The sequence below is a fragment of the Rana temporaria genome, chromosome 9 (genome assembly GCF_905171775.1).
Source record: "Rana temporaria chromosome 9, aRanTem1.1, whole genome shotgun sequence".
NCBI classification, from domain to species: domain Eukaryota; kingdom Metazoa; phylum Chordata; class Amphibia; order Anura; family Ranidae; genus Rana; species Rana temporaria.
The window spans coordinates 166,885,290-166,898,443 of record NC_053497.1 but is presented as its reverse complement, the minus strand read 5'-3'; the positions used below and the strand labels follow the sequence as shown (position 1 = coordinate 166,898,443).

The 13,154-nt window shown below is 47.8% G+C and overlaps 1 protein-coding gene across 2 annotated transcripts in view; it reads left to right on the top strand.

The window, feature by feature from the left end:
• LOC120914288 (class I histocompatibility antigen, F10 alpha chain-like) overlaps positions 1-13,154 on the top strand; it is an 80,223-nt gene that overhangs the window by 30,863 nt on the left and 36,206 nt on the right. The gene's annotated exons all lie outside the window — the stretch shown is intronic.

The following is a 13,154-nucleotide window of genomic DNA, read 5'->3' as shown; positions in this document are numbered from 1 at the left end:
TCCTTACAATGTGGGATTATCACAAGTAATGCTATCAATGAAAACATCCCTTGTAATAAGCTGGCTGTGTTTGTGTTACTATGTGAATGACAATGAGTGCAACCGAGGAGCAAAACAAAGTACTGAAATAGATTAGTAGAATTCAGAGAACCCCTAGCAGTGTTTGGGGTAGAATTTTCCAGCCCTGCGGGTGGTTGGTTATTTGCTGAGATTTGGAATTCATTTTCAATGAAAGATCTGAATGTGTATAGTAATCTGTAGAAAATTCCAAGATTTTCTTGTCGTTGGCATAGCATCATTCTATATTTTACCAATGATCACTGTCAGATATATAAAATATATTGTTCTTGATATATTAATCTTTATCACAAGTATTTCATCCAAGTTCTATTCTGTAATATCGCCAATGGTAATATTTGTTTTTTTGTACCTAGGTAACTCTATATTTATAGGGTTAGTTCATACATAAGAGTGGATGTAAACCGGATGTCACAATGTAGAGAATAACATTTTCCTATCATCTGTGCCCTGTCTTGCCACACAGAGTTAATCCAGCTCTGAGCAATCCTCTTTTATTGTTCAGTGAAATAAAACGGACTTACAGAGAAAAACCGAAGTCCGTTCCGCCCCCATGCTTCAAGTGACAGGTTATTTACATATCTCGTGCACTAGCCTGGAGACATGCACATCCTGTGTAAAAAGTATACAATTCACACCCCCCTCCCCTCCAGCTCTCCCAGGATTGGCTGCATTTACTGTGTTTTGACTAGATGTTTCTCATAATATGGGGTGTGATCCACAGTTCAGTGTGACGAGCATATGTATGCTGCAGTGAACAGCCATCAGAATATACATGGACAAGTGATTAGGGGAGATGTATTTAGTCAGAGCTGGGCAGAGTAGAAGCTCGAGTGATCATCTTCTTATTTTTATATTGCAGTGTGTGTCTGAGGTCACCTGATCACAGATGCAACATTCCTTTATATTACCAGGATGTGGGAGAGGGCTGTCTTTCTTACTTTTTATACTTGCACCCAGTAAGGCTGAATGAGCTTAGGGCTGGTTCACATTAGTGCGCTGTGCGAGATCGCAAGTGATTTGCAGCGCAAATCACATGCGATGTCTGTGCAGTGCGATTTCAGCCATACAGATAGTATGGCTGATATCACACCGCATTTGGACCAAACACACACAGGACCCTTTTTTTGGTCCGCACCAGAATCGCATAGGTGTTCACACCTATGCAATCCAATTTATGTCCTGTCAGTTCGCAGTGCGATATGCGAGCTGAAATGAGGTGTCATTACCATTGTATGACACTCCCCAGCAGTTCATATGGCAGTGTGAACTGCCGTGCAAGTCGGGTGCGATGTGGGAACCCACAGTGGATTCGCAGGGTTACCGAATCGCACCAGTGTGAACCCAGCCTCAAAGCATACAGCCTACAAATGTCACCTGACTGCTCCCACCAAGGCTCGGTTAACACTGGTGCGATTCCGTAACCCTGCAAATCCACTGTGGGTTCCCACATCGCACCCGACTCGCACGGCAGTTCACACTGCCATATGCAAACTGCTGGGGAGTGTCATACAATGGTAATGACACCCCCATTTCAGCTCGCATATTGTACTGCGAACTGACAGTTGGGACATGAATCGGATTGCATAGGTGTGAACACCCAAGCGATTCTGGTGCCGACCAAAAAAATAGGTGTCCTGTGCGTGTTTGGTCCGAATGTGATGCGATTTCAGCCATACATGTAAGCCAGCATGTGATCCGAACAACTATGCAGTGCGAATCCCAGCGCGCTCTTCTTCACAGAACGCGCTCTGTCACTCCTGCACATGCACGCCAGTCTAAACAGGCGCGAGGCTCGTCCTCGCAATGCTGGCTGGCCATGGGAGTGTAGTGGTGGGCGGAGGAGTCCTGTGACGTCACGACTTCGCCCACCGAGCGCCGGGGAAAAAATGCCCACAGATTCTGCAATTTTGTGGGGCTTCTGACAGGTGAGGGGGTGACATTTATAATTAATGGATACATGCAGGAGGCATGTTTAGCATTATAGGTTACAACAGTATTAATTATTTAAATTTGATGACAGTGGGTTTACATCCACTTTAAAGGAAACCATAGGGGTTGTCATCACTGACTGGTTGGTAATTGCCTGATTGTCACACTGACCTGTCACGAATGTCTCGTCTACCTAGATGCAAGTGGTCAGACACTATAGCTGGCTACTGTGTGCTTCACCTATAGAAGCCCCCTTTCCCTTAAGACAAGCAGGCCTACCGGTACTTGGTTGACCTCAGGACTTAAACACAATGCTATAGTGCCTGGCCACCACACCTGGGCAGACGCGAACCAAAGAAACAACAGATTACTTGCAGCTAGCAGATAGACAGCATGGTTCAAAGACAGTCCAGGTAATAAGGCATGCAGAGTTCAGGGGTAGTCCAATATTCGATCCGGGTCATACACAGAGAAGTCTAACAGCCGAGCAGAGCAGGCAAATGGGAGGCTTGATCAGAACAATGCAGGTCTCTGTCTCTATCACAAGCGAGGGATAGAGTGTTCGGTTTGCTTATATCAGGTGACTGACCAGATCAATCAGTTAACAGGTGAACACAGACAGGGAGGAAAAGCAACAGCCAACACCGGGTGCTGGAATGAGGAACAGGGGCACTATATGATCATGATATGACTCTTTGGCTTCACAAACCCAGAACAAGTATAAAAAGAAAAAGTAAGAAATCCTATTTTTACTCTGATTTAGTTTATCTGCTTATTTGTTCCAGGCCAGTGACCTAGAAAATAGTGAAACCAGAGGGTCAGCATGACATCCAAGTAAATGTAATTTCCCAAAGGCGTTCATCAATGGCAGGCTCATGATTTCTCTCAGGAAATGTATTTATTTATTTCAGGTACTTATATAGCGCTGTCAATTTTCACAGCGCTTTACATATACATTGTACATTCACATCAGTCCATGCCCTCAAGGAGCTTACAACCTAAGGTCCCTAACACATATTGAGGGCTTTCACAATGGAGCAGTGTGCTGGCATGTCCTGCTAGCAGCATCTTTGGAGCGGTGAAAGAGCAGTGTGTATACCGCTCCCCACCGCTCCTGCCCATTGAAATGAATGGGCACCGCGGCTACAGCAGCGCTTTGTGGGTGGTTTTAACCTTTTTTTGGCCGCTAGCGGGGGTTAAAAGTGCCCAGCTAGCGCCCGAATACCCCCGCAAATACAACAGTAAAGTGCCGCTTTACCGCCGACGCCCCAGTGTGAAAGGGGCCTAAGTAGTTTGCCTATAACATGAGCGGAGCCTGTGTATGAGCTTTTCCACACCGTAATGTGTATTAGGCCCCTTTCACACATGCCTTCCGTTTGTTTCATCGGTTCAGTCACTTTTTTTTAAAGAAAAAACAGATCAGTTGGCATCAGTTCATCAGCTTTTACATCCACTTAACCACTTGAGTAACATTTTTGGTTTACATTAGAGCTGCAGGATTCTGAATAAAATGAGAATCACAATTTTTTTGCTTACAATAAAGATCACGATTCTCGCGGCGTAACATAATCTTTCACATTTATACAAACAAATAGGGCTAACTTTACTGCTTGGTTTTTTTAATTCATGGAAGTTTATTTTTTCCCCAAAAAATAATGTTTGCGCAAATATTGTGTCACATAAAATATTGCAACGATCGCCATTTTATTCTGTAGGGTCTTTGCTTAAAAAAATATTTATAATGTTTGGGCATTCTACTTAATTTTCTAGCAAAAAATTATGATTTTAACTTGCAAGCAACAAGTGTAAGAAAAAGGATTAGGCCCAGATTCTCAAAGACTTACGATGGCGTATCTCCAGATACGCCGTCGTAAGTCCGAATGGCCACCGTCGTATCTATGCGCCTGATTCATAGAATCAGTTACGCATAGATTTGGCCAAGATACGAGCAGCGTAAGTCTCCTGCGCCGTCGTATCTTGGAGTGCATATTTACGCTGGCCGCTAGGTGGCGCTTCCGTTGATTTCTGCGTTGAATATGTAAATGAGCTAGATACGCCGATTCACGAACGTACGTACGCCCGTCGCAATTAGTTATGCCGTTTACGTAAGACATACGCCGGCGTAAAGATAAAGCTGGTCTCTAGGTGGCGCACCCCATGCAAGGTATGGACGTTGGAACAAGCGTATCTTTTTACGTTGTTTACGTAAGTCGTACGTGAATGGGGCTGTGCGTAGGTTACATTCACGTCACAGGCATTGAGCCGGCGTATCTTTGGGCGTAAATACGACGTGATACCGAGCATGGCATTCACCGTTCGTTCGGCCATACATCTACATGGGGTCACACTTAATTTAAATACAACACGCCCGCGACCTGCCTACTTTGAATTACGTGCGCTTACGCCGGCCGATTTACGATACGCCGCCATAAGTTAGGATGCAAGTGCTTTGTGAATACAGCACTTGCCTAAGTAGCGGCGGCGTAGCGTAAATAAGATACGCTATGCCCGCACGACGAAAAGCCGCCATACGTGAATCTAGGCCAGAGTCTTTAAAGAGGAACTGCAGTTTTCTCACATAATTTGTAATAAAAACATCTTTGCCATTCTGAAGCTTCCCTTCAACCACTTTTGCATATTATTTTATATATACTGTGATTCTGTACTTGCCAAATATGCTGCAGAAATCTCCCTCCACTAAGTTTGGCTGCAGCCATTTTAACTGTGGGCAGCTGAAGCTACTGCATGTTCACTTCCTGGGTTTAAACAGAGGCACACCTCCAGCTCTGCAGTGCTCATTGGCCCTCTTATGACTCATCCCCACCTCCCTTCCTGGCAAACTCTCATGAGTGAGAGAGAGCTGTGCACAATGTCATAAGCCTAGGCTTATTACCCGACAAATTAACAGGAAGTGGGCTGTATTGGATTGGAATAAATACTTATAGAGCGCCGAATGCGAGTTGTGAAACTCGCGTCTAAGCGCTTACCAACAAGCTGGGGGTATCCAGTTCCCAAGAGCAAAAAGAAGAAACTAGGACATCTAAGTAAAAGAGGGTAACAGACAAGAAACAAACAGAAATATAAAAAGAAGGGGGGGGTGTCAGGGCACAAAAAGCCTATCCCTACTCCCTGACCATGGACCACAGCCTGGGATTAAGGCAGCGTCCTGCTAAGGGCTTGGAAGGCCAAGTCTCTATCTGTAGGCTTGTGAAAAAATAAGTGTTTTCAAGCCCTTACGGAAGGCCATCAAGGAGGAGGATGCTCGGAGCTGATGAGGGAGCTGGTTCCAAAGAGAGTTCCCCATTGTTTGGAGCCGGCGGCCACCTTTTGAAGCTGATCGACTAGATTGAATAATTGCTAACAGGGCGTCAGTAGAGCGAAGCTCTCTGGGTGGACAGTAGTGTTGTGTCATATTCGATAAGTACATCGGACCTAGTTGCCAATAGGCCCGAAACACCAGACAGAGTGCCTTGAACTCGTTTTGCTATCGGGAGCCAGTGTAGATTCTTAAGCACCGGGGAAATGTGATTCCTCCTTGGGCAGTTTGTTACTAGTCTTGCAGCATGATTCTGTGTAATCTGCAATCGTTTTTTTCCACTTCTGTGGGAGCCCTAGAAAGAAAACATTAGAACAATCTAACCTAGAGTGGATAAGTCCATGAACTAAGATCATACGGTTGTGCTGAGTGAAGAGATTCTTAATTCTCCATAATAATTGCAGATGATAGTTGGCTGATTTTATGCAATATTTTGCGTGAGGTACGAAGCTTAGTTCAGCATCAAAAATTATACCCAGATTTTTTACCAGCTTAACTGGAGTTGGTATAAGGTATTTACTGGCAGAATATAAATGTTTTACTATACAAAGTTAAAACACCAAGGGCCGAAGATTTAATAGATGGAAAGATGAAAAAATTACTGAAGTTCGGCTTTAATGCCCTGTACACACGAGCGGAATTCCCGTCGGAAAAAACTTGGATGGTTTTTCAGACAGAATTACGCTTAAACCTGTCTTGCACACACGGTCACACAAAAGTTTGGTGAACTTTTGACTGCCAAGAACGCGGTGATGTAAAAGACTAAGACAAGCCGAGAAAATGAAGTTCTATGCTTCCGGGTATGTGTCAAATTGTTTCCAAGCATGCGTCCGAATTTAGCGCGTATTTGTACACATGATTGGAAATCCGATGGGAAAATAGAGAACCTACTCTCTATCTTTTTCCGTTGGAGCATACACACGGTTGGGATTCCTGGCCAAAAGCTCTCATCAGACTTTTTCAGATGGGAAAACCAATCGGCTATGGTGCATTGGGCTTCATGTGCACGGGACGGTTGAAAACCTCTCCTGAATGATTTAACTTGACAGCTAGAAACCGGCATTTAAAAATGTCAGTTTAGCCGTGTTTACATGCCGCGTTTATCCGCAATAGGTGTTTCAAATGCCTTTAAACATCTGTCCTGAACTCATTTTTTTGCGTTCCAAAAAAGGCTTCTAAACGCAACTGCCTAGAAATGACTAGAAGCGACCCTGTGTACATGTACTGATAAGATAACATAGAGGAGAGTTCAGGGGCAGCTGAAAAAAATGCCCAACTGCTCCTAAACGTCTGTTTACCAGCAGCATGAGGCCTAAGTGGTTAAACTGAGCTCATTTACAGACCAAAGTTCATCCCTTTGATCTAAAAGAAGGCGAGATACAGTGTATCTCTTCTCTATTCTCTATCTCTCCGCTGAGGAATGTCTTTTTTTTTTTTGACAGCTGTACTAGAATCGGGAAAATATACAGATCCTCTTTTGGGGGGGGGGGGGCAGTGTGTGCAAGAAGAGGAGAGGTGAAGAGCAGTATACAGAAGTCACTGTCAGCTTTTAAATGTAATTGTCGGCATTTTCTTCTATACTTAATAGCCAGGAGGGAGCTTTCATTAGGTCCCTCGCCGTATGAACTGCTCTTCATCTCTCCTGTCTTTCTTTGCCCCAAACCCCCCCCTCTCCCCAAATGACAGCTCCAGAATAAAGGGAAAAAAGCAGACAATGAGTCAGTGACTGGTTGCCCCTAACAACCACTTAAAAAATGGATGAAAAGCTGACCATTTGTGAGTTTACATACATTTTTCTTCCGATCCGTTTTTTTGACGGATGAAAAAAAGGGCTTTCATCCCTTCAAAAAAACAGATGTTAACGGAAGCGGATGAAAACGGACGATGATCCATTTTTCCATAGACATGCATTGATGTCCGTTTTTTATCTGTCAACGGATGGATGAAAACCATACGAACGGTCCATATGTGTGAAAGGGCTCTTTATGTAGTGCCTGTAAATGTGCATTGCAGTTGAGTTAATTGCACCCCAACATATTTTTAGAGTGAAAGGATCAAAAATTTCCAAAAATTTGCGAAATTCTACCTTTGCAGCGGGGCCCTCACACTTTAAGGGTTAAATGCTCATTATTTTTAAGGCACGGGATGCTGCTAAACGGACGTTCAGGGGCAGTTGGACGCTTTTTTCAACTGCCCCTGAACTAATTTCATTTTATATTATGTGACCATGTACACAGTCTAGTTATTGGCGTTTTTAGGCAGTTGCAATTAACTGTGTTTCTTTGAAAGCAAAAAAATGGGTTCAGACGCAGAAGATTTCCACGTTTCAGATGCCAAACGCGACTAAACGCGGTAACCTGCGTTTAGCAGCGTTTCTTTTATAGAAGTTTTTTATTTTTGGGCATTTAAAAAAATATATATATATTTCTAACTGCTTCTAAACGCAAACGCGACATGTAAACGCAGCAAAATGGATGTTTTAAACGTGGGTTACTATCTGTCAAGTTTAATCATTTAGAAGCAGTTGTAAAAACGTCCCATGTACATGGAGCCTGAGGGTGCTGTAATACAGAGAAATACTTTCCTTATTCTACATTCCGGTCAGTGTGACGGGGTTGCTGCAGCGTCCTCTCTAAGCTGATCATGGTCATGGTTATACTCCTGTCCCCTCCATAGAGAATTAACAAAGGAAGGACCTCCCACAGGGTAGAGCCCTGAAGCGGGGGTGAGCATATTGTATATACTCGAGTATAAGCCGACCCGAATATAAGCCAAGGCACCTAATTTTACCACAAAAAAATGGGAAAACGTATTGACTCGAGTATAAGCCTAGGGTGTCCATCTGCATGCCTCAATGTGCCTCACTGTGTCCATGTGCATGCCTCACTGTGCCCATGCCTCACTGTGCCCAATCTCCCTACCTGATCTCCGGCGCTGTGTGACTAGACTGATGTTTAACATGGAAGTCTATGGAAGGGGTGCCCGGGTTTAAAACAATGCTCCCCGGCCATGGGTCCCCTGGACAACAAACTTTGCCGCAATCAGGCTCATAAAGTTGAAGATGGACTCAGACTCGAATATAAGCCGAGGGGGGCATTTTCAGCACAAAAAAATACCCGAGTATACACGGTAAATTATATTGTTCGGTTCCAACCCCTAGACATAATCTCACTACAAGGGTAGATTTTGATTAATTCCTGTAGTTGGGCTTTAGAGTAATGGTGGAGGGCCCTTTTGTGCAATGAGGTGTGTAGTGCTTACTCCCACAGGAGCCGCTGGATTTTCGGGCCCTCCCAGGCAACAGGAATTTTGCAACTTTCTTGCAGGCTCAGTAATCAATCCAGGGAATTTGTTTTTGTTTAGTTAGGGGATAAACTTGAAAGGGGAAGCATGGGATACCCAAAACTACAGAACTTGAATGAAATCTTGAGGATTACAAATGTCTCAGTCTGCTAGGTATTAACATCAACAACGCTGTCCACCCGTAGGATTATTGGCACAGCAAAAACAGTGACAAAAGGTTCCAACTGGAGAATGCAGGTGTTGATCCATGGAGAAATGCTACTGCACCTGGTTTTTACATATCCAAGCTAGAGGTGTGGGATGGCTTTTGTATTAGCTCTAAGCTGTCCCTTGGTCATGGCCTAGCAAAATATTGCATCCTGCTGTCCCCTCTATTCAGGCTTGGGGTGTGGGGCAAACAGAATTTACTCACTCTGTCCCTCTTTTATTAAATCCTGGAGTTTCAAGAGGCTGCTGTACCGGCTTTCTGCTACACACGCTGGACATTGTCTATCAGGATGGCTTCAGCTAAGTCTAGCAGAGGCTGGTAAAGGGGTGAGAATTTCAGATGCTCCTTCTCTCTTTCACCCATCCTCTCTCTCATGTCCTTCTTCTGCCCAGGGGCAGAGCGCTCAGCACAGGAGTCCCCTCCAGGTCACCAGACCCTGGATTCTGCATCCTCACTGCCAGGATCCTGAACATTCATGGCTTATTTCCCTACCTTCTGTGCTTTCCATAAATATTCAGGCTTTGGCCTCCACCCTCTTAGTTCCAGAACTATCCAGAAAATTCTGGAAGCCAGAGGGAATTTGCATTTTCTATGGTAACATAGACCTAGTCATTGGCTAGCTAAGCACAGCTAAGCACAAGCAAATTAACCCCAGCTCCTCTGTCTATAGAGGAGCCAAACTAAATGTACCTACTCTGTACACTGAGGGTACTATAGGTGCATTGACAGTCTATTTATAATGTGCTGTCTTGTGGTATGAATGAGCCCCATTTATCTGTTCACACCCCATACAGATAGGAGTGTAATCATTAGTACAATATTAGTTGCTGTACCCCACTATTGTATTGGGCTATTAACCACTTGCCGACTGTGTCATGTAGATGTACGTCGGCAGAATGGCTGGGCTGCGCAAAGTAACGTATGGGTACCTTACTTTGAATTTTCCACCATGCGCGCACCTGCTGCGAGCTCTGTGACCGTGCCCATGGGATCCGCAGACTCGATGTCCGCTGGGTGCCCGCAATCGTGTCATGGAGCTGCAGAACAGGGAGATGACTGTAAACAAGGCATTTCCCTGTTCTGCCTAGTAACAGGACACTGATCTACTGCTCTCTGTGATTGGGAGCAGTGATCAGTGTATTGTGTCACTGGAAGCCCAGCCCCCACACAGTTAAAATAACTCCCTAGGACACACTTAACCCCTTCCTCGCCTCCTAGTGGTGAACCCCTTTCCTGCCAGTGTCATTTACACAGTAATCAGTGCATTTTTATAGCAAAGTGTGTGTAAACACACAGGCCCAGATTCTCGTAGCACTTTCACTGATGTATCTCGAGATACGCCGCGTAAGTGTAAATGTGCGCCGTCGTATCTGTGCGCCGTGCCCAGAACTATATACGCCTGAAAATAGGCTTCTTCTGACCGACGTAACTTTCCTACGCCAGCGTATCATGGGCGCATATTTATGCTGGACGCATCTGATGCACCCATTGATTTCCTATTCAAATATGCAAATGAGGGAGATGCAGCGATTCACGAGTGTACGTGTGCCCGGCGCAGGCTACGCGCGGTTGCGCGCAAGTTCAACGTCCGGCGTAAAGTTATTCCACATAAAGCAGGTGTAACTCCACACCAGACCTGCACAGGTCAGCTGGAGAGCAGCTGCAGCAGCACCGTTATGGACGAGCTGAGCAACCACACTTGCAGGGCAACACATCTGTATGCCAACATGCCAGGCAGGGCCGCCATCAGGAATTATGGGGCCTCTTACACAGCTTCAGGCATGGGCCTGGGGGGTGCTGCCGCGAATTGAGAAAGACGAACTAAAGAAAAATATATAGAAAAAAAAGGAACTAAAAAGATTAAAAAAATAAATTAAAAAATATCCAATTTTTTTTTTCCCCCTAAAAAATTTAAAAAAACGGGGCTTGCCATCTGGGGTCCTGTGCTCACACACACCACATCCACTTCACATTGTATTAGCCCTAGTCCACCATGCAGCAACGGCCAAGGCCCCAATGGCGTTCCTGTCCATTCATACCACATTCACACGGTCGTGGGGATAACCTCTCCCCAACGATCCAGAGTGACACACCTTGCTGGCAGGCATGTCACCCACATTCACACACCAGTCACACTGTAGCCTGCACTACTGACCGTGTGCATACACTACAAAAAGGGTTCATGCCATTGGCCGACATGGCATGCCCTTACTGGAGGTCGGCACATCCCTCTGTGCATGACACTCCAAAAGAAAAAAGCTCATAACCTGAGCAAAAAAAAAAGGCACTCATTTGCCCTGTCGTGGGCCACGCATGGTGCCACAGGCTCCGGCTCCTCAGTTGCCTGGGGGCAGGGCCGGTGCTAGACTATTTTGCGCCCTAGGCGAGACCAGCTACTAGGCGCCCTAGGCGAGACCCCCCGAAAAAAAAATCTAGACAAACTCAATAATTTTAGCACCAGAACTGGTCCAGGTGGAGAGGGGGTTCAGCCAGGTGAAGGGATAAAGCCAGGTGGACAGGAGGGGGGTGCAGGCAGGTGGAGGGATGGAGCCAGGTGGACAGAAGGGGGGTGCAGGCAGGTGAAGGAATGGAGCCAGGTGGACAGGAGGGGGTGCAGGCAGGTGGAGGGATGGAGCCAGGTGGACAGGAGGGGGTGCAGGCAGGTGGAGGGATGGAGCCAGGTGGACAGGAGGGGGTGCAGGCAGGTGGAGGGATGGAGCCAGGTGGACAGGAGGGGGTGCAGGCAGGTGGAGGGATGGAGCCAGGTGGACAGGAGGGGGGTACAGGCAGGTGGAGGGATGGAGCCAGGTGGACAGGAGGGGGTGCAGGCAGGTGGAGGGATGGAGCCAGGTGGACAGGAGGGGGTGCAGGCAGGTGGAGGGATGGAGCCAGGTGGACAGGAGGGGGTGCAGGCAGGTGGAGGGATGGAGCCAGGTGGACAGGAGGGGGGTGCAGGCAGGTGGAGGAATGGAGCCAGGTGGACAGGAGGTGGGGTGCAGCCACATGGAGGGATAGAGCCAGGTGGACAGGAGGGGTGTGCAGGTAGGTGGAGGGATAAAGCCAGGTGGACAGGTGGGGGTGCAGCCAGGTGGAGAGGGGAGGTGCAGCCAGGTGGAGAGGGGAGGTACAGCCAGGTGGAGAGGAGATATGGGTACAGCCAGGTGGAGGGGTGCAACCAGGTGAAAGGAGGATATGGCCAGGCGGACAAGAGAGGGGGTGCAGCCAGGTGGAGGGAGGATATAGCCAGGTGGACAGGAAAGGGAGTGCAGCCAGTTGGAGGGATGGAGCCAGGTGGACAGGAGGGGGGTGCAGACAGGTGGAGGGAGGATATAGCCAGGTGGACAGGAGAAGGATTGCAGGTGGACAGGAGGGTGCAGCCAGGTGGAGGGAGAGGGGGTGCCGCTAGGTGGACAGGAGGGGGGTGCAGCCAGGTGGAGGTAGGATATAGCCAGGTGGACAGGAGAGGGGGTGCAGCTAGGTGGACAGGAGAGGGGGGTGCAGCCAGGTGGACAGAAGAGGGGGGTGCAGCCAGGTGGACAGGAGAGGGGGGTGCAGCCAGGTGGACAGGAGAGGGGGGTGCAGCCAGGTGGACAGGAGAGGGGGGTGCAGCCAGGTGGACAGGAGAGGGGAAGTGCAGCCAGGTGAAGGGATGGAGTCAGGTGGACAGGAGAGGGGGGTGCAGCCAGGTGGACAGAAGAGGGGGGTGCAGCCAGGTGGACAGGAGAGGGGGGTGCAGCCAGGTGGACAGGAGAGGGGGGTGCAGCCAGGTGGACAGGAGAGGGGGGTGCAGCCAGGTGGACAGCAGAGGGGGGTGCAGCCAGGTGGACAGCAGAGGGGGGTGCAGCCAGGTGGACAGCAGAGGGGGGTGCAGCCAGGTGGACAGCAGAGGGGGGTGCAGCCAGGTGGACAGGAGAGGGGGGTGCAGCCAGTCTCAACCCAGTCTCCATTAACCCCCCCTGCTCCTTCTTCTGTGGGGGGGGAGGAATGGCGGAAGCAGAGCAGGGCCCAGGGGGGATGGATGATGGATCATGGAAGAAGGAGCAAGGGGGGTTAATGGAGACTGGGTCGGGTGGATAATTAATAAAGCAGGAGGGCATAATGGAACTGGAAGAAGGAGTGGGGGCCCCACTCCTTCCAGTTCCATTAAGCCCTCCTGCTTTATTAATTATCCACCCGACCCCGTCTCCATTAACCCCCCTTGCTCCTTCTTCCATCATCCATCCATTCTTCTTCCCCACCCTCACCTCCTGTGCGATTTTCTCCAATCTTCCGCCGCGGCGCGGGACTGGGTACTGTGTCACTCTGTACTACTGCTGC